Below are 27,987 nucleotides of genomic sequence, written 5' to 3' on the forward strand. Positions count from 1 at the left end.
AAATTCTTGGGTCACACTATCTCTCAGGCTGGAATAGCTGTTGATCCTGATAAAGTGCAAGAGGTGATGAACTGGAAGCCACCGACAACTGTTCGTCAAATTCGGAGTTTTCTGGGATTAGCTGGTTATTATCGAAGATTTATTCCGGACTTCTCTCAAATTGTGAAGCCTATAACTGAGTTGCTGAAGAAAGAAGTCAAATTTGTTTGGAGTCAGAAGTGCGAAGATGCCTTCCATGCATTAAGGCAACATCTGACCACAGCACCAGTATTGGCGCAACCCGACAACAGCAAGCCTTTTGATGTGTATTGCGATGCCTCTGACACCGGGCTAGGTTGTGTCTTGATGCAAGACAACCGAGTCATCGCTTGTGTCTCAAGAGCACTCAGGCCTCATGAGCAAAACTATCCCACTCATGACCTCGAGTTGGCAGCAGTGGTTCATGCATTAAAAATGTGGAGGCACTATCTAATGGGAACCCACTGCAACATCTTCACTGTTCATAAGAGCCTTAAGTACATTTTTACTCAGGCTGATCTCAACATGAGGAAGAGAAGATGGCTAGAGCTGATCAAGGATTATGACCTGGAGGTACATTATCACCCAGGAAAAGCTAATGTGGTAGCAGATGCCTTGAGTCGGAAGTTGCAATGCAATTGCATTCTGATGGATTCTCGCATTAATACCTTGTGTGATGAGTTGAGCAAGATGCAAATTGAAGTGATTCCTTCTGGTTCTTTGTCTCACATTTCTGTTGAGCCATCTTTGCAAGACCAGATTATCATGGCCCAGCTCAGTGACAAGGGAGTGCAAATTATCAAGAAGAATCTCCATCAGAAGGATGAGAAGTATAATTGTTTCCGCCAAGATGAAAAGGGTGTGTTATGGTTCAAAAGCAGATTGGTAATTCCTAAAGACCAGGACCTCAAGAGGAAAATTTTGGACGAGGCTCATCTCTCCAAATTCTCTATGCATCCGGGAAGCACCAAGATGTACCATGACCTGAAGCCTTTATATTGGTGGACCAGAATGAAGAGGGAGATAGCCCAGTATGTATCAGAATGTGACACCTGTCAGAGGATAAAGGCAAGCCACTTGAAATCAACTGGAGCTTTGCAACCCCTGTCCGTACCTTCGTGGAAGTGGGATGACATCAGCATGGATTTCATTGTGGGTCTGCCCAACACCTCTCGTCATCATGATTCGATTTGGGTTATTGTGGACCGATTGACGAAAGTGGCACATTTTCTTCCTGTGCACACCACTAATAAGGCTCAGAAGTATGCAGAATTGTATATTGACCGGATCGTGTGTTTGCACGGATTACCTCGGACCATTGTTTCTGACCGAGGAGCCCAATTTGTTGCTAGATTTTGGGAACAATTGCAGGAGTCTTTGGGAACCAAGCTAATCAGGAGCTCAGCTTACCACCCACAGACTGATGGTCAGACGGAAATGGTAAACCAAATTCTGGAAGATATGCTGAGAGCTTGTGCAATCGATTGTGGCAAGAACTAGGATAAGCACCTCTCCTTGGCAGAGTTTGCTTATAACAATAGTTATCAATCCAGCCTAAGGATGGCACCTTTTGAAGCTCTCTATGGAAGAAGGTGTAGGACACCACTCAATTGGTCTCAACCTGGAGAAAGAGAAGTTTTTGGACCTGACTTAGTGGCTGAAGCCTAAAGGAAGGTCAAACTAATCAGGAAGAATCTAGAAGCTGCTCAGGCCAGGCAGAAGAGTTACCATGATAGAAGAAGGAAACCTCTCCAGTTCGAGGTGGGAAGTTTTGTATACCTCAAGGTATCACCCACCAAGGGAGTGCAGAGGTTTGGGATCAAAGGCAAGCTAGCCCCTCGTTACATTGGACCTTATGAGATCATAGAAGCATGTGGACCCGTGGCATATAAGCTGAAGTTACCTTCAAAGATGTCTGCCATTCACAGCGTATTCCATGTATCTCAGTTGAGAAGTGTGTTCGATTGCCGACCGAGATCATAACAGAGCCAGAATTGGAGATAGAGCCAGATCTATCGTACCAGGAGTACCCCTCCAAGATTCTGTATTGCAAAGAAAGATCAACTCGGGCTAAATCGATCAAGATGTACAAGGTCCAGTGGAGTAATCACTCAGAGGAGGAAGCTACTTGGGAAACCAAGGAATTCTTGAGATCCAACTTCCCCGATTGCCTACCTAAGGAAGCTAGTACGTAATCACACCCAACCCCTCCTCCTGCCCTTCAAATCTAATTTTCAAAAATGTGATCTTAATTCAGAATGAAGTAACTAGGAAGTAAAACTTAAAAAGGGCTTCCTTCTGAAGTTGCAAAGAGAATGACATTCGAAGAGCAGTTTTACCCTAATAATAACAATAATCACCCATTTCCTTTAAGTCTCACCCTTCGCTTCACCCCGGGAGGACTCTGGCCCAAATCTCGGGACGAGATTCCTTTAAGGGGGGAAGGCTGTGACACCCCAGTGTCACCTAGGGTTCTTCCCTAAGCTAATCCAACCTATTATCACATGTAAATTCAGTAAAAGGGTGAACATCAAAAGAAAATTCAGAATAAAGGTTTATAATGAATCTTCTTAAACTCTCCTTAATCTTGTTATGAACTTTGAGAGAGAAAGACCCTCAAACCCTAATAAACGCTAAGTAAGCCAAGTTAAGCATAAAGGGTAATTGGGAGAAGTCATGAGGGAAAATGCAAAAATTTAGATATGATCAAATTACAAAGCTTTAGTTCACCAAATAACTAACAAATCATAGTAAGAGAGTTTGGCCTTTTGGTCTTTTTTAAAATTCCCAAATCAGCCCTTGAACCATGAACCCTTGGAGAAATTCAGATTTCTGAAATTCTGAAATTCAGACCTCTTTTCAAAGATCAACTGCGTTCTCTGTTTTTCGAAACTCAAAACTAGAAGATCCAAATATCAAAGTTGTGCCAAATTCCCTTGAACACGTCCTGGAAAAGTTTGAACTCAAACCAAATTCATTTGACACAGTTTTGGCGCAGTTTGACCTTGGGACCAGACATTCTGACACTGGCACCTTGGTGACGCTACAACTCCCTATCCCTAGCCTAAAACCGCGCGACGTCCATACACAAAAGACAAAGCAAGGTCAGGTGAACAAATCCTTCATAGCGATCTTGCCCAAATTCGCGAAGATTTGCACCCAACCAGCGCTTGAACATGGGCAGAGGCAACGGGCACATGTGTTCGATCGTGGCTGACACCTCCGGTTCACGCCCGTTCGCGCACCGCGCCTCCCAGTGCACGCCCGCGCGCGCTCGCCGGTCCACGGCCGCCCGTGCACCACGCCGTGCCTATAAAGCCGCCCCAAGCCTCGGCCATTCATCCCCGCACGCTCTCAAGACTTGCCCAAGTCAGAGATCACCGGAAATCGCCCCGAGCACGCCGTGCCACCGCCCGCCAAGCTTTCAGAGCTTCGGCCACCGTGGCCAGCCCACTCCAGCCACCCCCAAGTCGAGCCAGTGCTTCGGCTAGCTCCGCCAGTGGCCCGTGAAGCTTTCCAAGCCCTCGGACCAGGCCGGACTTCACCGGAGGCCCGAGATCGACCTCACCGGACTTCTGTCTTCCGCCGCCGCGCGTGGACAGAGCTAACCAGTGAGTCTCCGTCCAATAACTTGCACCCATATCTTCTCTGGCATCCCGTGAATCTCTCTGACCCGTCCAATTGAACTATCTCGCCGTGAGTAGGCCGGACTCCTCGCCGCCGACGAGCATCCCCGCCTGCGCACGTTGACCGGCCAACTCCGACCATCCCCGACGGCAACCCGCAAACCGTTGTGATCCCCAAGACCTCCCCTACGTCCTCGACCACTTCACCGGAGCAATCTCGCCGCCGGTAAGCCCCTCCGCCCTTTCTTCCGCCGCGGTTACTGTTTAAGTAGGAGAAGGACCTCGGGTTAGGATTAGAAGAACCCGAGGGGTTTTCTGTAATGTCAGTGGCTCATTTGAATAGTAGCCCAGGGACTGATCCACGAAGAAAACTTAAAACACCCGCCAGGGACCCCAGTGCAAAGTAGTTTTCCATTTAATCAATTCTGTTAATCTTTTTAAATAACCAGAGAACTTAGAAAATCCATAACTTGATGAATTCTTAATAAAAAGTTGTCAAACTAATTTTGCTAGATCCTGAATATTATGAACTATCATTTAAAAATGATAAACCTTATGCTTTCTGTTCTGAATTTTTGAGTTTAAAATTAAAAACAGAAACTGACCAAACCTTTTTTAATTAAGGAAAATTAGTTTTTCTTCTTTACTGAACCTAAGAAAATTTGTAGGTATTCAAACCTCATTTAGACACTGTTTAAAAATAGTAGGAACCCCAACATTGAAAAATATGATGTAGATATTCATTTAAAGCTATTTTGCCCAAACTTAGGAAAAATCAGAAAGGCATTAGAAATAATGAACAGTGAGTGAAATTATTTTTCCTAGTTTGCTTAAGTAACAGAGAACCTAGGAAAAATAAAGAGATCATTAGTCCAGATCAGTTTTAAATTAAAATGTTTTATTTAGCCTTATTTGAACTGAAAATCAATTATTAGAGTTACAAAACTATACCCAAAATGGATAATAAAAATCCAGTAGACTTACAATCACCAGAGCCCCACTACAAAAATAAAGAACACCTCAGCCCAATATTTTAAGTAAGGAAAATAAATATAAAATGATAATGAGGCATTTTCCAAATAAATCATGAATAACCCCCAATGATGCACTAATGGGCAACCAAAAATTTGCTAAGTCCATAATGAGATAAACCACCAGAGAAAAATGCAAACCCATGAAAAAGGAGCAAACTCTTACCTGTTGCTAATGATTTATGAAAAAGGCCACTTAATTCAAATAATGCATACCACCCCTTCCCTTAAGCAAAAAGATGCCAAACTTCAGAATGATTGCTCTTGCGCAAAACAATAACTAAGAAAAATAAGAACTCTGTTGTTTGATATTTTTCAAATATAGTGGTAGTAGAAATCACCTATTTGGCTTGAAACTTGAGAAAACCATAGTAAAATAACTAAAAGGTATTGATTACTAGAAATTTGTATCAAGTCATGTTATAGCACCTAAAAGCCAGCAAAAATAAGTTTTAGAGAATTACCCACGGTTAAATAATAGTTGTAGTTCAAAGCACCCCTTCTGCCCTAACATTTGATAATTTTGTCCAGAGAAAACTATTCACTTTCTGATCTCCAAATTTTGAGACAGAGAAACATGCACCAGTACCAAGCCACTGTAATTTTTGCAGAATTTTTAGAATTTTATAAAAGCAACTTGTAGTTCAAACCCACTCCAAAACATTAAAGAGAATAAAAGAAAAGGAAAGAAGAAATAAACCTCACCCCAATAAGTCTAACTTGAGTACTTATCAATTCTCACTAAGGTTTAAAAGGAATTCAGTGGAACCCCAAAAATAAACCTACCACTTACCTTAGACGAAGTTTGACCCAATTTACCAAGTATACCACCCAAAGGTCTTACATAAGTAAAGTTAACCTTGTTTAACTCAAGTAGATCATACACCGTCAAAGTTGTAATATCTAAAGCACCTATCATATCATGCATGTATCTTACGCATTGCATTCATTAGATTGTAATCTTGCCGACGGAGAGTACGTGCTCATCCCCGAGCAAGGATCTGTCCAAGAGGAGGACCAGGAGCAGGCTTCCGAGGCTGCTATTGAGGATCTCCCCGCAGCCCCGACAATTGAAGGCAAGCCCCGATTTTATGCATAACCGTATTATTATATGCTACTTTACTACACTTAATGCTTGTAGGATTGTAATGTGCACTTAAGTGTAGGAGTTGCTTGAAACCTCTAGTTGCATGAACTTAGGATTCCTTTTTGAGATGAATACTAGTATGCTAGGTCGAGTAGCTGCTTTGCTAATCAGGATCTCGGTAGAAGTCGAGTGATTTTTCTAGCACTCACGCGAGGTCAGGAATTGGTTGTATTCATCTTGATAACGGGATATATGTTAGTCTATGGACTTGGATCCAGGGAGGATGCCTTGTCCATGAGACGAGAAAAAGGAATTAAGGATTAAAGTGTGGATACCGGAGTCAAGCTTTTGAACGTACTAAGCACATGCCAGGAAAAATGGTAACCGGTAAACCTAGTACCTGAGTGAAGCCGGGCGCGGACTTTATCCCTCACGCGACCTGAGACTGGGTCTCCCATGCTAGCTATGGTGGGTACAAGTGCGGTCACTGCACGGCGGCAGCAGGGGTCAGTGGAGCATTGTATGCCAAGGCGGTGAGGCCTGGACGCGAATGGGGAATCGATGGGGACGGTTGTCATGTGTGGGGTCGGAGTACCCTAACATGCCGTGTGTTTAGGTTTACCTTGCAAGGTTAAAAACTTGATTCGAATCGTCTGCTTCTCGCAGCTAATGAGACTGCTTGACCCCTTGTACTGCATCGAGTAAGAAGTGAAATGAGGTCACATGAGATAACTTGTTGATTGAACTAAATGCTTGTCACCATGTATGCTTAGAAGGAGCAAATCTAGCTAAGTTAATGAGGATAGAATTTGAAAAAGCTAAAAATGGATTTTAGAAACAACTAGTGCTTTTGGCAAACCAAACCCCTTAGCCAAACAGCTGCATAGTCTAGAGGTAGAGGAGTAGACTCCTCACACCGGTTAAGTTTAGCTGAGTATTAGTATACTCAGCCTTGCTTGTGGCATAATTTTTGCAGGTACCATTCAGGAAATGGTTGATGGTGTGACTTGGCCTACCACCCTGCCACCGGGTTGGACGGTCGAGTGGGATGTTGCTTCGGCAGGAGAGGAGCACGAGGAGTAGTGGGCTAGGCCTTGCCCATTTCCTCGATACCGACGACATCGATTATCCGCTGCATTTTATTTTGTGAACTCTTATTTTGCTACTCCAAAACTCCGATCTATGTAATAATTCAGCACTTAATTTGAGGTTTCCTGTTTTATTGTATTTCTTCTGTGACTCACCTTCGAGTGAGATTGTGGAATTTGATCCTGGTTAAGTGGCTCTATCAGACTAGATCTGAGGGACTGACGGGTTATTCCGATTTAAGTGCGTTACGGCCCCTGAGGCGTGACTTAGGCACTTAAGCTGGAATAATTCGGGTGGTTCTGCCACAGAAGGCCAGCGTCTCTGGCCGCGGGTCGCCGAGGTACGCGAAGTAGGGGTATGGGTTGATGAGGAATGGCGAACCGATCTTGCTCAAGAACGCCACCAGCGGGTCGGAGGAGGGCGGGTCGGAGCTCGCCAGCATGTCCATGGCATTCACGGTGGACAACTTTACGCTGGGCGGCAGCATGTCGTGCAAGTTCTGCATGGCCAAGATGAGCCGCGACGCGAGCGAGGCGTCAGCGATCGTGGCCAACAGAGACGATGGAGACAGCCGGCGATGAGGCCGGGAGGTGCGCGGCGACCCAGGCCGCGGCGGTGGCGGGCGAGGAAGCGAGGTTGGCGATGTCGCCATTGGTGGCGCCCAGGAGGAGGGATACGCCAGACGCCCGTGCCGGAGAAGGTGGAGATGATGGCCGGGTCGGTCCCGTAGAGGCGCACCTTGGTGATGGTCGTGGACTGGACGAGGCACGCGGTGGACGACAGTGGTGGGAGGTTGTCGGCTGGTTCGCCATATTTGATGCCGATGAAGGATTGCAACGCTGCAAGCACACACGTGTCTCAGCTTAACGTACTTCTTCTACTCATCAACCATTCAATCTACTGGGTATCATAAGTTTCTTCAAAAAATTCCCGCGCTCCGAAGACCTCCAATGAACACATAAGCCACTTCCAAGCTCGAGGGCGAAGTCCCAGTCTAAACACGTGAATTAAAAAAATTTGTAGAACTGTATCTGTATGTAATTAGGTGATGGTGTCACCGTGTCCGTTTCACCGCACGCCGCTACCTGTCGACGTGGTCTGATGGCATGTTGACACCTTGAGGGGACGGTGGCGTGGATTCGTGTGGCTAAGAGAGCTCCAGAGAATGCAGACACGGCTCCTATTCCACACGGACACTTGTTCCTTTCACTGTCAGACGAGACAACCAACGGAGGAAGCCGTCTGGAGGAGTCCAGACCAGACAAACAATTGTAGTTTGATGAGGGGAAAGAATAGCGTAGAGCAACAACTCAAGAAGAGATTCAGAGTTTCAGACTGAGAAGGTTGTACTGTGCCACTGGCTATCTTAACCGCCAGCTCGAGTGAAGCTAAATTTCTATTTGAGACTAAATTTTGCAGCTGGCAAGTGGCAACCATCATCGCGAATAGTAGTTCAGTTCAAACTCCACAAGAAACAAAAAGGAAAAAAAAGAGAAAGGTAATACTATCAAGTGTTTCATTCAGCTAACAACAGAGCTCTGATGAACTGACAAGAGTCGATTATGAAATTGAAGACCCTCACCTGCGGAAGGTAGACGAAGAGCTAGCTAAAGGACTCCCAAGAACGCAAGCAGCAGAAGCTCCCTTCTCCTCGTCATCTCCACAGCCCCTCCCTCCTCTCTGACCCTCACACGCGTAATCAGACAGACAGATAAAGGGCATGCACGATCTGATGAGACTCCCTCCGCGCTTCTCACAGTCACAGGTGGGCTGGGTGCTTCTTTATTCTAATTGCTGCAGCGCGACGAACTTGTCGTAGTTGGCCTATGCGTGACAAATCCACTCGCGGCACCCGCCATGACCGCGGTCACAGAGATAGGAGGAGGGGTTAGATCCGAGGATGGGGTGGGCTTGGGATGGTGAGGGAGTGAGATCTGCGATGGGATGCAAGGGAGCCGCTGCGGGCATATGCGGCAACCGGCAAGGAGCCGTTGGGCGAGGACGGGCGGTCTAAGGGCAGGAGGAATCGAGGATGGAAAGAGCACCACCGAAGGAAGGAGCGCGACGAAACCGCGGTCGAGTGACGATGGAAGGGAGGCATGGAGTGTGGCGCGACGATGGAAGGCCAGCGACGGACCCGACTTTCACGCCGGAGACCTCGGGTGGTTGACGGGGCTAAGGCGGGGGCATGGTGAAGAGGTGTGGACGCCCACACTAAGCCCTTATAGAGTAGTAAAGATTTTTATATGATGGTCAATAAAAATTATTATTGTTTATGGTATTTTACTCGTGTATTTTTAAAACATTGTGGTCTTACACTGCAGGGAGGCGTCTGAAATTAAAAGGAGGCATTGAGAGCCCATGGAGCCATGGTGAGCCTTATGGAAATGGTTTTAGTTGTAATTATTGCACTAGTCGTATCAAGGGTGGAGGTACGACCCGTCTAAGAGAGCATTTGGGAGGATTGCCCGGAAATGTGGCTGCATGTATTAATGTTCCACTTAATGTGAAGTCAATAATGACTGATGAAGTGGCATTTCGAAGAATAAGGAGGAGGCGAAACAATGACATTAAACTCTATGTTGAGCAAGAGGTTAGAGAATCAAATAAAGGATTAGGGACTTTGAGTAAAGCAAGAATTCCTTTAGACGAAGAAGGTCAAATACATATGGTATTGAAAGAGTCACTGAGGGAATATGATGAGGAGAGGATCATTGGTTGTTCTAGTGGTAGTAGGTCTGCAAGTTGTTGTGCTAATCAACAAACAAGATTTGACAGTTAAATAATTTATTTTTTTTGTCATTTTTTGTTTTATTTAACAATCTTATTAGACCTAGTTTGTGTGATGACTATTATTTTTCATGGATGGATAGGTTCTACGGAAGTCCAAGTTTTTCACAGGGTCCTTTTGACATAGATCTGGCTCATAGTAGGGCATAAGCACAGCCTCGGGTGGACGTCATGCTTAGGGGCAGTAAAAGAGATAAGCTAGGAAAAGCATTGGAACTGGTGTTGAAGATGGAGAGCCCACAAGGAGAAAGAATCAATTGTGATGGGGTGATACAATGTGCCAAAGAAACAGTTGTGTTGATAAGCCCACAAGGAGAAAGAATCAGTGTCAGCACTAACATGCAAGCAGAAGTAGAGACCATGGTAAATCATTTGGAAGAAAAGTCTCTAGAAAATATCAAGGTGGTCTGTGAATACCTAGACATATTTCCAGAGGAATTACTAGGTATGCCACCTAATCGTGATGTAGAATTCTCCATTGAATTATTATCTGGAACTGCACCTACATCAAAAAGACCCTATAGAATGGATGTTAAGGATTTAAGTGAACTTAAGAAACAAATAGATTAATTGTTAGAGAAAGGGTTTATCTGTCCGAGCTCGTCCCCTTGGGGAGGCCCGATTCTATTTGTGGATAAAAAAGATGGTTCAAGAAGAATGTGTGTTGATTATAGAAGCTTAAATGAAGTGACCATTAAGAACGAATACCCTTTACCTCAGATTGAAGATCTGTTTGATCATATGAGAGGAGCTAATATATTCTCTAAAATAGATTTAAGATCAGGTTATCATCAGTCGAAGATTCGAGCTAAAGATGTACCCTTGGACTAACTAATGCATCAGCATACTTTATAAACTTGATGAATAAAGTATTCATGGAGTACCTTGACCAGTTTGTGGTCGTATTCATTGATGATATACTGGTATCCTCCCTGAACGAAGAAACACATGAAGATCATCTAAGACTAGTTCTACAGAAGCTTCGTGACAACCAATTGTATGCAAAGTTCTCGAAGTGTGATTTTTGGCTAAAGGAAGTTTCTTTCCTAGGACATATTATCACTGATGGTGGAATTAAGGTAGATCTAGGCAATATAAGTGAAATACTAAATTGGAAGTTGCCAAAGGACGTATCCAAGATCAGGAGTTTTCTTGGATTAGCAGGATATTACAGAAGATTCATTGAAGGCTTCTCCAAGATGGTGAAACCTTTTACTTCATTGTTGGAGAAAGGTAAAGAGTTTAAATGGGATGAAGCTTGTCAGAAATGTTTTGAATAACTAAAAGAAAAGCTAACCACTGCACTAGTCTTGGTAATGCCAGATATTCACAAAGGATTTGATGTTTATTGTGATGCCTCACATCTAGGTCTTGGATGTTGTAGCACCCCAAAAATTCAAATCTTGAAATTTTCTCAAACTTTCTCTAAATTCAAAATGAATTTTAAATTTTGTTTCAAAATTTTTGTTTGCGAGTTGATCTCAACAAATAAAATATAGTGGTCTATATTCTCTCCAAAATCCTCCTAAAAATATCCTACAAATATTTCCCCAGTGATCCCCTCTAATTCTTTCCAGAAATACTGCCCAAATATTCCACCGATAATTCTCCAAATATTTTCCTCCTGAGAAATACCTTCAGAATCATTTTTAAAGTCCCTACAAATATTTTCTCCATATTTTTCCTCATGCTCATACGTATACGTATGCCTCCGGTGTCATATGGTGAGCTCTACAAGCTAATTTCACTTATACATGACAAATACATGTTTATTTCCCACTAATCCTCGCATCCTCCCACTAATCCTCGCCTCCTCTCCCTAATCCCCCCACCTAGCCTATAAATAGAGGGGCAAGGGCCTCCTATCAAGCCACCCCAAGCCATTTCATGGCAACTCTCTTCCCCCCCACACGCCCACTCCAAGTCCGACACAAGCACACACTAGCACAAGGATCGTTCGGTCGTTCTTCGGTCGTTTGTCCACCTGTTCTTAGTTTGTTCGTTCGTTCGTCCGATCATTCATGGTTCGTTCGTCCAATCCTTCGTCCGTTCGTTCATCCAAAAAAATCTTTGTTCAGTCGTTATGCTGCCGAAATTCCGATCGTTCGTTCGTCCGATCATTCGATCGTTCGTCCGTTCGTTCGTAGTCCTTATTCATCGTTCATCGTTTGTTCATAGTCCCTATTCATCGTTCATAGTCCCTGTTCATCGTTCATCGTTTGTTCATAGTCCCCGTTCATCGTTCATCATTCGTTCATAGTCCCTATTCATCGTTCATAGTCCCTATTCATCGTTCATCGTTCGTTCATAGTTCCTATTCATCGTTCATCATCCCTATTCATCGTTCATAGTCCCTATTCATCGTTCGTTCATAGTGCATATTCATCGTTCATAGTCCCTATTCATCGTTGCTATTTATCATCGTTACTATTCATCAATGATATCTATTGTTACTATTCCATCGTCACTATTCATCGTTCCTATTCATCGATCATCTGATCACCCCAAATTTCAACTACTCATCCATCATGCTGTCCAGCTCACCTAAAACCTGCCAGACCAATATTCCAGTCATACGAACTCCGGTGACTGTGATTTTTCTTCCAGTAAGAACTTCCCATCCGGTCACCCATCCTAGATTTCTTCAAGTTGAGCACGCTTAACTTTGGGATTCTTTCGAGCGAGGCTTCCAAACTCAGATTTCAATAATTCTTGTTTCTAAATTCTTATCAAATTAATCCCTATCCAACCATGTCATCCCTTAAGCATGGTTCATATTCCAGAAAACTCCCAAAATACTCTTGTCCCATATTCTGCCTATAATTTCCCTGTTCAGACTAAGTCAGTTGATTCATTTGCCACTATTCTCACCAACAGTGAACTCTACTGTACTACAAGACATACACCCAGCTATAAATATACCCATCTACCCTCTCCCTCTCCACACACTCAACACCCTCAGCCAAGGCAAACACCCCAACCACTCAGTTACCCCGCTCTGCCGGCTACACACATAGTGTCGCTTCGCCTCCAGTCCACCCTCTTGGTAAGCACCTCCACTCCACCACCAGTAATATCACAACACCACATGACACAGATTGTGCTCAAGACTCTACCCAACCATATATCGCCATTCTGACCACTATACTAAATATTTGTTGATATATTTGCTGGTTTGTATGTTTGCTTATTCATGTTGCATAGTTATCGGAGCGTTTGTTGTGACGGAACCTCCTAAGTCATTAGACCCACTTACAGTTGTCCTTGTCAAACGGACTTTATACAATCCTGTAGATGCACATAATCACTCGACAAGTTCGGTATCTGTATTCTTTTCCTCGCCCAAGAGCGTTTTACCCGTCACGCAAATATTACAATACATCGGAGGAATGAATAAGTGGAAGCGAATTACAATAACTTAATTTACATTCATTAAAATACAAAATGAGTATTATAGTTATTACAACCCAGGGTATAAGAGTGCATAAGTATTATTATTACAAACTTGGGAGGCAAAAACCCCTCCCGCATAAAAGTATATTGTTTTTCAAAAGGGAGGCCAACATCCCTCCTGCAACCACGTCACTGTTGAGGTTCGTCCTTGGGCACCACCTTAGTGCAAAAACAACAAAATTCTGCTGTTTTATCACCTACAACAACATGGGTTCGAAAATCCTGAGTACGAAGTGTACTTTCGCAAGTCTTACCCGTCAAAAGAAAAGACTCTCAAGGATATGCTGGCTTAAGGGAGTCAAGGTAAGGCTTAATCAAGAATCAAGACTCTGTTTGCAAAAATGCTTACTAATAGTGGATCCTTAAAAATCCAGTTTTATTAGCAAGTTAAGTCATTACCTTTCACTAGAGTTCTTTCTACCCTAGTTCAAGCACTTGGCCTATACTAGCCATCATTTTATCAACCCTTTTCGTTCACTGCAATGCTACGTGTAGGGCAGTGACCAAGTCTTCATGTCCGAGAAGTAACGGCGATCCGAATCGATTAATACCCAGCTGGGGATCTCCAATCACACGACATATGTAGCACTTAACCCTTGCATATGTCAACTCACCACCGGGTTTCTTAAGACTAGACTGGGTTCACACCAACCGAAAGCACAGATACACCACCGTCCAGCCTCTTGCCACGGAGGGTACACGCTACTCTCGCCATCTCTCCACTCCCATTGCGTGTTGTCCTTTCTGGTATTAGTCTGCCCGAGGCAAAGCTTACCCATGATGAGGCATGTGACCAGTTAAAAGGTCCTCAATCATCAAGCCTACATCGAGACAGTCCTTAATCGACTCAGACGGAGACACTACACCAAGACTCTCTTCTCGTGCAAGTCACCCACCCGGTCTCAGCTTTATCATTTTAAACCCAAAGTTTGGTACCTGACAGAGGTACATCTTTTCCGATGTTGAACCCATCATGGCCATGATGGATCCACCATCAGGTTTTATTTTTGAAAACATCTCATCCACTGTGAAGCATCACCTTTTGTTTTGAAACAAAACATTGTTTTTCTAAAGCAGAACTAAGCATAAGAAAACCTTTTTAATAAAACAGGTACACCCAACTCTTATCACCTAATGCATCATTCAAGTGATAAAGAGTTAAAAAGCAAGAGGTGGCAAATGCACCGGGGCTTGCCTTGTGTTGTAGGAGAGTCGGGCTCTGTTCCACAAATATCAAAATAGAAACAGTTCCCAGCAGGTGAATTTTCTGTTGATGGAGTAGTCTCTTCCTCTTCAATAGTTATTTCTTCCTCGTTCTCTATACATAATCATATATAACCATGAATGCTCATGAAATGCCTATGAAAGTGCAATGATAGAAGAAATACATCAAGATGTATCTTGAATACAACTTTCCTTCACGGTACTCTGAGGAACTAGGGTTTTTTTTGGGAGTTAGTACTTCATTTCATAGGGCAGACACTACTTAGAAGACTAGGGTTTTGGGTTTGGGGATCAAACATTGTCCAAAACATGTCTAACTTCACCTATGGGTTCTAGGTACTAAAATAAGTTCACCCACAAAGTTTTATGATTTTTGAAGCTATCAAATAATTTATAAAATTCAAAAAGACTAGGTTTAGGTCTTCTTAAATGCTACATAATTCCTGTTTTAGGCTAAAAATCTTGGAACTATTTTTATTAAATACTATAGAAATTTAGGAGTTCAACAAAATTGGTCTCATATTTTTTTATCATTTTCCATAATTTTCTATGGATTTCCAAAGTCTGGCAGAAAAAGAAAAAGGAAAAAGGTGAATAGCACTGGGCTGAAACTAGCCCAAGCCGGCCCATGACAGGCGAAAGCGTGCCCGCGCGCGCCCGCAGTGTCCATCTTGCACAGAGGTCCCTGGTCATTTGAAAAACTCGTAAAGAATCCTCTCCACTGTTTCTCTGTCTCACTAACATCTGCATTAAAGCCCCTCCCCTTTCTGTTTCTTTACAAACGGCGACAAGCCGAGCTCCGGCGAGCTCGTACCGGCCGGATAACTCAACTACCAGTGCTCCGGTGCGGTTGACACCTAATTTGACCTCTAACGATCATTATCACTCAACCAATTTCAAGGTTCTAACCCCTAATCATTCTGCCCATGGTGACAGCGCGATCAACGGACAAACCGAGGCGTTCCCGGTGATCCTACAGGTTCTATCTCAATTGGTTGGGTCGAGAAGCATCAAGAGCATACATGAATGCAACAACAAAAGCGAGAAGGGCATGATCAGACCTGTGGAGAGCTGGCCACGGCGAGCTCACACAGTACAGTGTTCTTGACCAATTTGGGGGAAATCTCAAATTGGAGCTCTCTGGTGGACAATCCGAGACATGAGTGGGTGCATTGGATGCTTGACTACCTAGCGGAGCTGATGGCACGCTCAATTTATACAGCTCGAGGGCGGTGGCTCATGAATTTGGAATGGCACGCTGGCGGCCGGAGAGAGGGGAGAGCACTGGCGCAAAGGATTGGTGGCTATCACCGTGGAGAGGTCACTGGCGACCAACGGACACGCTTAAGACGAGTTACTGCGACGTGGTAGAGCATCTAGGCACGTGGCGCATGGTCAATAGGCGGCCAACTCCGGCGAGCTTATCTGAACCGGCCGTGAGTCAGGTGGACACGACGGCCGGGGCTGAATAGTGGCCTAAGTTCATCCTCAATGCGATATTTCCTACCCCAAGAAGCTATCTGTACTCCATTGAGCATGAATCGCGGTGCCTGGCGCGAATCCAAGCGCAGGGTCGCCGACGGCGAGGTTTACTGAACCAGAAGATCTTTTCGCTACTGTACCATCAGGGACTGCTTCAGTTGTTCTGACAGAGCAATTTGCAGGGTGATTTGCTTCAAATTTCATGTAGTGACTTGACCATCTCTCTGTATCAAAGTTGTAGCTCTACAAACTAGCTACAAATCGACTATAGAGACCTGACTCATTTACCCACTCCTTTGAGCTTGAATCGAGTCCAAAGTTGAGCAGATCTCACTGTCAGTAAAAATTCAGTCTATAGGGGTGACTGGCAGCAATACTTTGAGTCCATTTAACTCCAACTTTTGTACAACACTTGTGTCTTATGACTTAAACAAAGTTATACTACTTTAGTAGCTCTATAATCTTGATGTGTTGATCCTAGGCAAATTCCTTATGGATTAAGAGATATAAGGCTCCAAAGTTGACCCATTTAAAATGAATTCAGACTTAGTCACATATGGTTTATGGGTGCCCCTTTTGCAAATATGTCCAAATTTCACAATTTGACTTGCAAATCCTCAAATGTGAGAAACACATAATTTGTGGTGTTATAATACTTTGGTATTTGCACTTTGGTCCAAAAGTGCACCAATTTTACACTTAGCCCCATAGGGTTCTAATTTAGGGTTTTCCAGGGGTCTTTTTAGGGTTTTTAGCACTTTAGGGTTTTGGTATCACTAAAGTCCTTCAAATGTGATATCTTATGATCATGTCGCATGTCTTTTGAGGTTTTCACATATTTGGGCTTCACTTATATCCATAAGCCCTGATATGAGGTTAAGCACTTTACCCTAGGGTTAACCACACATCAAGTCATATCAGTATAACTTATTTGAAATTTTTACCTAGTGAATGCATTCTAGGTGTAACAAACATATGATATGCCAATGTTCATGATGTTATGCTCAAGTTTTAGTGACAGTAACACCAGGGGTGTTACATCCTTCCCCCCATAAAAGAATCTCGTCCTGAGATTTAGAGTCCAATGGCAAGTAGTGGAAAAGGAAACACATCATATTTTTATTTCCTTATTTTTTGTACAAGGCAAGGGGTGGTATGGGTCTATTGCATCTTTACAAACAATTGTACATATCTTACAAATTACACGAAGCTAAAAAGCCAGGGAAATTCTTTTCTAAGTAGTCTTGGGTTTCCCATGTAGCTTCATCTTCCGTATGTTGGTTCCATTATATCTTACAGAATTTAAGAGTTCTTCTTCGAGTGACTCTGTCCTTTTGATCTAGGATTCGAATAGGATGTTCTAAGTATGTTAAGTCTGGTTCCAAGGTAACATCCATTACATCAATGGTTCGATCAGGAACCCGAAGGCACTTCTTCAATTGGGATACATGGAACACATTGTGCACTGCAGACAATATTTCTGGTAATTGGAGTCGGTATGCCACTGGTCCACATCTTTCAAGAATAGCAAACAGACCAATGTATCGGGGTGCAAGCTTTCCTTTTACACCGAAACGAGTCACACCCTTCATTGGTGATACTTTCAGGTACACATAATCTTCGACTTGAAAGTACAAGGGTTGGCGGCGTTTGTCTGCATAACTCTTTTTGTCGATCTTGTGCTTCTTTTAAGTTATGTATGATCCGTTGAACCTTTTCTTCCATCTCTTTTACCATATCAGGCCAGAAAAACCACCTTTCTCCTGGTTCTGACCAATTCAAGGGAGTACGTCACCGTCGTCCATACAAAGCCTCAAAGGGTGCCATCTTAATACTTTCTTGATAACTATTGTTATACGAAAATTCTGCCAGTGGTAAACAGTCATCCCATTTCTGCATAAATTCTAAAACACATGCCCGTAACATGTCTTCGAGTATTTGATTCACTCTCTCCATCTGTCATACGGGTGATCAAGAAAACCTTTTTAATAAAACAGGTGATCAAGGAATGGTAGATAGTTCCAAGGAAGGAGATGCAGCAATTGGTTTAACACCCAACTTCTATCACCTAATGCATCATTCAAGTGATAAAGAGTTAAAAAGCAAGGAGGTGGCAAATGCACCGGGGCTTGCCTTGTGTTGTAGGAGAGTCGGGCTCTGTTCCACAAATATCAAAATAGAAACAGTTCCCGGCAGGTGGATTTTCTGTTGATGGAGTAGTCTGTTCCTCATCAACAGTTATTTCTTCCTCGTTCTCTATACATAATCATATATAACCATGAATGCTCATGAAATGCCTATGAAAGTGCAATTATAGAAGAAATACATCAAGTTGTATCTTGAATACAACTTTCCATTACGGTACTCCAGGGAACTAGGGTTTTTTTGGAGTCAGTACTTCATTTCATAGGGCACACACTACTTAGAAGACTAAGGTTTTGGGTTTGGGGATCAAACATTGTCCAAAACATGTCTAACTTCACCCATGGGTTCTAGGTACTAAAATAAGTTCACCCACAAAGTTTTATGATTTTTGGAGCTATCAAATAATTTATAAGATTCAAAAAGACTAGGTTTAGGTCTTCTTAAATACTACATAATTCCTGTTTTAGGCTAAAAATCTTGGAACTATTTTTAATAAATACTATAGAAATTTAGGAGATTCCAGAAAACTCCCAAAATACTCTTGTCCCATATTCTGCATATAATTTCCTTGTTCAGACTAAGTCAGATGATTCATTTGCCACTATTCTCATCAATAGTGAACTCTACTATACTACACCACATACACCCAGCTATAAATAGACCCAGCTACCCTCTCCCTCTCAACACACTCAACACCCTCAGCCAAGGCAAACACCCCACCCACTCAGTTACCCCGTTCTGCCGGCTATGCGCATAGTGTCGCTTCACCTCCTGTCCACCCTCTTGGTAAGCACCTCCACTCCACCACCAGTAATATCACAACACCACATGACACAGATTCTGCTCAAGACTCTACCCATCCATATATCGCCATTTTGACCACTATACTAAATATTTGTTGATATACTTGCTGGTTTGTATGTTTGCTTGTTCATGTTGCATAGTTATCGAAGCGTTCGTGATGTCTCGTGAAGGCCATATCTGCAAGTGTACACCAGGCGGTGGAGCCAGAAGCCAGTTCCGCGAGCTCTCACCCCTTCGCCGGTTAAAGCAACGACAAGCTCACTGGATCCCTTTGATGCATAAATTACTTATGTTTTTCATCCACAACCCTCAGCATGTTATTTTATGCATGATATGATTTTGAGACAAGTTATTATGGCCACCCAGCCTCAGAACTTTGCCGCAATTAATCTTTATACTCCTTGAATCTTTGTTACAAATGATTTGAGAAAAGGTGTGAGTTTTCAAAAGAAAATGTTTCAAAATGGGTATGATGAAGGGTTGTCACCCTTATCACCCTTGAGTGAGATGATCAGGGACTCCCTGGTTTAGGGGAGGGCCTAAGGTGATGGCTCAGTTGGTTTAGGTGTGAGCATGAAGGATTGTCCCTCTCGCATAAGGACCGGTTTGTCATTACTCCTTACCTATACTCTTATCAAGTACAAACACTCGAGACTGTATGGGCAGCCACTCAATCTAAACTTATATGATCCGAACCCCAGGGTTATGATGGCTGGGGAGCACCGGTAGGATAAGGAAGGGGAATGTTTTGTCCGGTTTTGGCATGGTGGTGGTCTGACTCCTTCCGGTATAATCGTTAAGGTAAGGACGTGTAAGGAAAGAGAGATTCGGCATTCGGATCTCATGACGGTGAGATTGTAGAAACATGACTTGTGGGTAAAGTGTACACCTCTGCGCAGAGTTTAAAACCCTATTTGAATAGTCTGCGTCCACGGATATGGATGAGTCATGGCATGGATTTGACAATTAGTGTTTTGTTTTCCAAAAATGCTTTTGAAAAGTGGTTTTAAAAGGTCCGGCGGTTGAGCCATGAGTTATGGTGGACGGGAAGTCCAGTAGCTGTTTTTGAAAATGAAAACCAGTGGGAAACTGCTGAGATACCTGGATGGTTTAGTCCAGGGGATTTGGTTCTATATTGAAAAACTTCCTGCTCCTTTGGGAGAGGATGCACTTTGAAAAAAATACAAAATGTTTTACAAAATAACCCTGCATCAAATATTGCTCTGTCTGCAAAATATCCTGAGCTCCACATATTCGATGCATTATATCTAATTTCCCCATTCCATGGGTGAAGGTGGGCTGCTGAGTACGTAAGTACTCACCCTTGCTTATTTGTTGTTTTTCAGAGAAGGAGATCGCTGATCGGGTAAGAGTTACGCCTGTTCCCAACCTTGCCTATGGCCATTGGACCGCTGATTTGCTTCGCTACGTATATCGGGATGCTTCAGCCCCACTCTGATGTATGTCCCAAGTTGTGGACCAACTCTTAAAGTTGATCGCCACCTTTATAGGTTTGTCTCGTTTAAGCAGATCTGGAACTATCTAATGTATAAATGTGTTTACTAGCCTCCTGGGACTAGTAATTGTATCACATTTGAGTCCTAGAGGATTAGGGCTCTTCAGATGTGTGTTTATGCAGGAAGGAAAAGTAATAGCTTATGCCTCAAGGTAGGTACGAAAGCATGAAAAGAACTACCCAACACATGATTTGGAATTAGCTGCCGTAGTGCACGCTTTGAAGATTTGGAGGCACTATATGATTGGAAATAAGTGCAAAATATTCACTGATCACAAAAGTTTAAAATACATATTCACTCAAAAGGAAGTCAATTTAAGGCAACAAAGATGGCTTGAGTTAATAAAAGATTATAATTTGGATATTCAATGTCATCCAGGAAAAAGCGAATGTCGTGGCAGACGATTTGAGCCGTAAAAGTCAAGTAAACAGTATTACTGCCTATTTGATGTCGCAAGAGTTATGTTGGGAAATGGAGCAACTTAATCTTGGTATGGTGAATAATACAGAAGCAACGATTATGGAAGTGGAATCTACATTGGAGCATGAAATTCATAAAGGGCAATAATCAGATGAAAAGATTAAAGAAATTAAAACTCAAATTAGTTTGGGTAAAGCCCCAGATTTCATAGAGGATGAACAAGGCACAATTTGGTTTAAAAAGAGAATCTGTGTACCAAAAATTGAACACCTTCGCCAGCTTATTTTGAGAGAAGCTCATGATTCAGCTTATTCCTTACACCCTGGAAGCACTAAAATGTACCATGATTTGAAAGAAAAGTATGGGTGGTATGGTTTGAAAGAGATGTTGCTACACACGTTGCACTTTGTGATGTATGTCAATGAGTTAAGGCAGAACATCAAAGACCAGCGGGTTTGCTACAACCCCTTAAAGTGCCTGAATGGAAATAGGAAGAAATTGGAATGGACTTTATAGTCGGGTTAGCTCGTACACGTGATGGATATGATTCTATATGGGCTATTGTAGATAGGTTAACAAAAGTTGCACACTTTATACCTGTGAAAACCACATACTCAGCAGCTCAGTTAGCAGAACTATATATGTCAAGGATTGTTTGTCTACATGGTGTACCAAAGAAAATTGTATCAGAAAGAGGAACTCAGTTTACCTCACGATTTTGGAAAAGGTTACATGAATCTATGGATACTAAACTAAATTTCAGCTCAGCCTATCATTCACAAACAAATTGCCAAACAAAAAGAACAAATCAAGTGTTAGAAGATATGTTAAGAACTTGTGCTTTAAAGTATGGTAAAAGTTGGGATAAGAGTTTGCCCTATGTAGAGTTTTCTTATAGCAATAGTTACCAGGCAAGTCTAAAGATGGCACCATTTTAAGTTCTTTATGGAAGGAAATGTAGAACACTGCTTTATTGGAATCAAACTGGAGAAAGTCAAGTGTTTGGTCCAGAAATTCTTCAAGAAGCAGAAAAGCAAGTGCAGATTGTTAGAGAGAATTTGAAAACAACACAGTCAAGGCAGAAAAGCTATGCTAACAATAGAAGAAGAGAACTAATCTTTGAAGTTGGAGATTACGTATATCTTAAAGTTTCACCAATAAGAGGAATGAGAAGATTTAAGGTTAAAGGCAATTTGTCTCCCCGTTATATTGGTCCATTCAAGATCTTGGAAACGAAAGGAGAAGTAGCATATCAGTTGGAGCTACCTGATCGTTTATCTAACGTGCATGATGTGATCCATGTATCTCAACTCAAGAAGTGTTTAAAAGTAATAGAGGAACAATTAGCCATGGAAGAACTTAATGTTAATGAGGACTTAACATATTCAGAATATCCGGTTAAGATTTTAGACACATCATGCAGAGTTACTCGGAGTAAACTTATCAATATGTGCAAAGTTCAGTGGAGTCATCACTCAGAAGATGAGGCAACTTGGGAAAGAGAAGATGAACTCAGAGCAGAATTTCCCCAACTATTCTCAGAAGTTCTCTAATCTCGAGGACGAGATTCTTTTTTAGGGGATATGTTTTGTAACACCTCAAATCCATCAATTAAAATAATGTATTATTAGTTGTTAATGTTAATAGAGAGTAAATTAAGATTTGAATCAAGTCCTTGATTTCATTAATATCTTTTTAGGGGATGATTTTTTTGTTTTGTTTGAATTGATTTGTTGAAGATTGTATTGGTAGTGTTTCATTATTGTGGAATACAATTAATTTACATAATAAATGTAGATATAAAGATAAATATTTAATATTCTATTGGTACACATTATTGGTGAATTTATTATAATTTTTGAAATATTTAAAAATATATTTATTTATATTTTTAATTGATAACCTATTCAAAAAAAGAAAAGAAAAAAAAAATCTAAACCTAGCCGCTCGGCCGGGTCGAAGAGGCCCAATCGAGGCCCACGAACCGTCGCGTGCCCCTCCTTTTCCCTTCACTTTTCACGCTTCTAGGCGGGCCCGCCTGAGGGCCTCCCTCTCTCGCTCAGACACGCGCGCTCGACCCCAACCCTCGCCTCCCCAAGCCGCTCTGCCTCCCTGCACTACGGAAACGCTGAAACAGATGCCCGTTTTCCCTTCTCCTCTCCCCCACTCTCTCCCTCTCGCGTAACTGTCGCCGCTGCCATCAATGGCGCTTGATGGCCGGCCACCGACCGCTTCTCTCCCTCTCCCAGCGCCCCTCTTCTCTCCCTCTCTATAAAACCCCACTGAGCCTAAGGATTCGGTTTCCAGGCCATCCCAAGCTCGCCCCACGCTCTTTCCCACTCTATACACGCGTGAAGACCGCCGCCGGCACCCTGCTCGTGAGCCGCCATTGCTTGTCGTCCACTGTTTGCAGCCGGTGCCTAGCCCGTCTGGAACCATCCGCCATCGACCAGAGCCGAGCCCACCACCGTTCGAAGCCGGCGATGAGCGCCCAGGAGCCGACACGGCGCTGACGACTTCCTCTACTGCTGTGCCGAGCCCCGCCTGACGTCCTCGACCTCGGCCGTTCACATCCATCCTTCTGCTCATCGTCGCTTCTGTCCTTCATCGCTGGCGAACAACCTGTCGTGAAGACGCGACTGCCTCGACGTCATCGCTCTGTTTCGTTTGTCAACCGAGCTGTGAAACCGTCGATCTTCTACTTGTTGTTCTCTGTGCAGGAACCAGAGAGGATCTAAGGTAGAAGATGATCACCTTTGTTTTGGGCCCCTGGTCTTTTGTAATTTATGCTCACAATTTCTGTAGTTTAAAAGTGTTTAAAAGTGGTTCTAGATTCTCACATGCTACCCCTAATATCTATAGATAATCTTTTATATACCCCTAGCAGCAACGATTCGATTATAGATGTGAATTTCAAGTCTAAAAGAAATAAATGTTGTCTTGTTAACCTTTCAATCGTATGCTAATTATTTGACAACAATGTTTGCAGCGGTCTTCTCGTTGTCATTATTTAGTTGATGTTCGTTGTGGTAGTTAGAAATAACCTTTTCGAATAAGTAATTAAGAGGAGATAGACTATACTTTTCTTAGTTAAAAACAATAGAAAGACAATTAACTAGTTATCTTGCTCATAGAAATATGATTTAGTTTTATGTTAGGTTTCTCGTAATCATAAAACTTATGCCTAGCAATGTTAAATTGAAGTTTACAATATTCTTCTAAAAACGTTGAAATCAGTTTAGCTAGTGTAAACCCTAAATTGGGCTTCTTAACACTTAGTCATTCAAGAAATAATAATAGTGTATTTTGTGAATATGTGTTTTATGAATGGCACATTTTTTCTCTTTGATTAAAACAAATACTAAATTAAATATCTAAAGTAATGCATCATGCTGAATTTGGTTTTGTGTTGTGGCATCTAAATTTGAATTTTGAGATTTGAACTTGGTTGAGTGGACATTTGAAAACTAAAATGGAATAAAAAAAGAGAAAGAAAGAAATAAAGAAACCAGCTCTTGGGCTAGTTTTACTCTCGGCCAGCCCAACTACCTCAGCCTCGGCCCACCTAACCACATCCGCGCCATCTAGACAGGCGGGCCAGTGCTGGCAGGCGAGCCCATCTCGCGCACGCTCTGGATCTCCCCTCCATCCTCTGCTTGCTGGGCCCATGCTATCAGCTCATCCGCAACCTCATTACCGTGTGGCTCAACCTCAACGGATCGCGCGATTAAACGGGGCGCCGCATGCTCCACTACCGACCAACCCGACACTATATAACTGCGGGTCAGAGTTCTACCCTCGTGACCCACCGCGTGAGAGCCCAGTGCCGCCGTTAGCTTCGACATCACTAAGTTCTAGAGGGACGACTACTCGGGGATCATCGAGGGCTTGCCTGGTCTAGTGGCCGAGCCAATCGAGCGCAGGATCCCAAAGCACCTAGGTGTCGTCACCCGTGTCCATACTGATAGCCGGGTCGCTATTCGTCGGTGGCGGGCAACCCATCTCGACACACTAAACTCTGGTGAGTTCTGTCCTCCCCTCTGCGGTATCGTAGGGCTTAGCAGGTTATCGTTGGCGATTAGTGGAGGCGATGTAGGGTGCGGGCTCGGGACCTAGGTGCCATCCGATGAGCTTTCGCGGCGAGCTGTGGGAGGAATGACGCATTTGCTCGTCAGGCGCACCATCGACCGTGCCCGAGCATTGAGTAGGGGAAGACAACCTGTCGTCCGTAGATCTAGAAACCAGCGGCTAGGATGAGGCGTGCGTATAGGTTGGGCAAGATTTAATCCTAGGTGGTTGGATCGCGATCATGTGGGCCTGGGGCGAGGGCAAGCGTTTTTAATCTGAGCCGTAGACCTCCATGCGGATGGCTCTGATTAGAAGCTAGAGATACCCCATCGCGACATTTAATTCCAGGCCGTTGATCACTGATCTGGCGGTCCGGGTGGGTTTTCGTTTAATTGCATGTGCGCCGTTGGGGGGGGGGGTCCGGTGCGATTCGGATCCTGTGCACCGTGAGTACCCTTGTGTGGCACGATTCCAGCAAGTCGTTGGGCTCCACGCGTCTCTATTCCATCGTCCGTGCGTGATCTTGCAAGGGAGACCCTAGACTCTGGGTAAATCAACCCGTCGTCCACACCCTGTGCAAATTAATTTCATTTAGGCCCTATAATTTACACAGAGCTCCCTGGAAAACTTCAAAATAGTACCCGCAGTCCAATTTGGATCTCGGATTTAATAAATTAAATCAGAAAATTGATTTTTATGTATTAACTAAACCCTAAAACTTCATAAATTCATAACTTCTTTGTTTTAAACCCAAATTGATCCATTTCAATTGCATTAGACTCATATTAACAATTTTATCATTTAGTGACTTTATTTTATTATGTAACATGTAGTTAAAATTATACACTCGTTTTGTTTTATGTTTAACACCTAGATATTCCAAAAATCATAACTCTTAAATCGTAACTCTGAATGTAGTGGTTCTTGAACCTAGGATCTCGTTATGATGCGTAGATCATTATCATGCATTATGTTCTTCTGTTTGATGTGATATCAATGTCTCCTATGCCATGTCTGTTTGTATTGTTGCGAGTAGACAAGCAAGTAATTGAGGAGCCCGGAAATCAGCAGGTAGAAGATAATGAGCAGGAGCTAATTGAAGGCAAGTTGTGCCCTTGACCACTTTTCGTTACCCAATAATGTTCTCTATAATCACACTAGCATGTTTAGGTTTAATTTGATGGGACCTAATAGCTCACCTAGTTTGGTCTATCTTATACCATGATTGCCATTGAACTTCTGGGTAGTTCTGCTATTGCTCTATGTGGTTTTGGGTGTTAAGATAAATTTGATACATGATCATTCTTTATTATTACTGTTGATTATTATTTGTTCGTGATAAGATTACTGTGTTAATTAGAACATGCAAAACCACCCCGGAAAAATAGTGCTACCACAAGGGTGGAATGGGACACCCTTGGTCAAGTAATTAGGAAAGCTAGGGAGAGACTACCTTACCTGAAAGGGGCAAGCGGGGAGGCGTCGCTGTAGAGTATAGGGGGTTTCTCGGGTTGGACTGTCTATTTAGCTTTCCGGATGAGGGATTCCTATGCTTCCTTCTTCCTGAATCCGTAGCGGGTTTTCTCGAACTAGTGGAACTTTGGAAAGGCCTCATAGTACCCTACCTCGTCTCCTCGGTAGAGATGAATGAGACTTCTAGATCCCTTGGCAAATGGGTAGCATGGCTTATGGGTAAAGATGCACAACCTCTGCAGAGTGTAAAACTGATATATCAGTCTTGCTCACGGTCATGAGCGGCTTAGACACTCACGTGATTAACTTATGGAAGTAAACTTAATTTGTCATACGCATCGCATTGTGGTTTTATTATTAAGTTTGATCTCTTATTACTTTGGTATGGTATATACTTGCACTGAGTAATTGCTAATAAAATTTGACCAACTTATTAAAAGCAATGCTCAACTTTAACCATTATTTGTTGATCAACCTTACACTTCACATGAGCCCCCACTATTGGTGAGCTCATGCAGATTATTCCCCACAATTGTTGAGCGATGAACTTTTGCGAGCTCAGCCTAGCGATATATAAACCCCCCATAGGTGAAGAGCATGTGGCCCAGGAGGAGGACTACTATGAGAAGTTTGACGAGGTCTAGGTGGCATGTCCCAGTTGATTTAATGGCGTCAAGGAAATAATATTAGTTCGTTTTATTTGTTATCAGTTATTTTTAAGATACTTCCACTAAGTAATAATGTTTGTGACGTTTATCTCTATACACTTGGTCATTATATGTGTTGTTCTTCTTTGGCGCACATACAAGACGCACCCGAGTTTACCCCTCAAATCTGGGTGTGATGGAAGTGTTATTAGAGGAATGTTGACTATAGGACGAAACCTTAATAGAACTAGACAAGATCCTTACCTACTTACCTTTACTCTGATTCTTTCTATACTTTTCTTGATCCTGTCTCACCTTTGGTTGTTCTACTCTGACTACTCTTATCTTTTCTACTCTAGAAAGGCAGGAAGGATTTCACACCTTGGAATCCTATATTTGCGAATCCCTAAAGAGATAGGAGACCTATGACAAAAAAATATTTTCTATTATCGATAATTTAGTGTTTGAATGTTTGTTTCGATGATAAATGCTTGATTTGCTTCTTTGGTTGAGTGAAATAGTATAGTAGGGCATCGTAGCATGTCCCACCATAGGGTAATATAATAGTACTAAGTAGGTGATATTCTAATCTACTAAGATATTATGACCCAAAAGTTGGGTGCCTCGTATTATTTGTCTTATCTGCAAATCTGTCTTACCATGTGTTTCTAACCTATATGGTCAATACCAGGAAGGAAGGCGGTATCAATCTACCTGCTCGTATTCATTGAAGGAGGGTAGTTATCCAACCACAACTGGAGATGAATCCTCCTCCGAGTCCTCCACCTGCTGGGACAGATGATGTGGTTGCCGCTCAGATGCAACTGCTGCAGCAAATGGTTAACACTATGGCGGAGATGCAAGCTTAGATCCGCAAAGATCGACAACAGCCACCACCTCCACCACCACCAGCTCCACCTAGGGATAAGCACCGGGAGTTCATGAGTCACAAGCCACCCACCTTCTCCAGCTCTCTAGATCCACTACAGGTAGATGATTGGCTGAAGGTAGTGGATAAAATGCTTAACATTGCTCAGTGCACCAATAGTAAGAAGGTCCTCTACACATCGGGTCGCCTCACTGACTCCGCTGCCGACTTGTGGGATTCATATT

General features: G+C 43.0%; 1 pseudogene; it reads right to left on the reverse strand.

Moving 5' to 3' along the window:
• The window catches only part of LOC103639983 (glucan endo-1,3-beta-glucosidase 7-like), a 31,796-nt pseudogene extending 23,287 nt beyond the window's left edge, over positions 1-8,509 (reverse strand).
• Positions 8,510-27,987: the final 19,478 nt, after the last annotated feature.

The sequence above is a fragment of the Zea mays genome, chromosome 9 (genome assembly GCF_902167145.1).
Source record: "Zea mays cultivar B73 chromosome 9, Zm-B73-REFERENCE-NAM-5.0, whole genome shotgun sequence".
In the NCBI taxonomy this organism is placed as follows: domain Eukaryota; kingdom Viridiplantae; phylum Streptophyta; class Magnoliopsida; order Poales; family Poaceae; genus Zea; species Zea mays.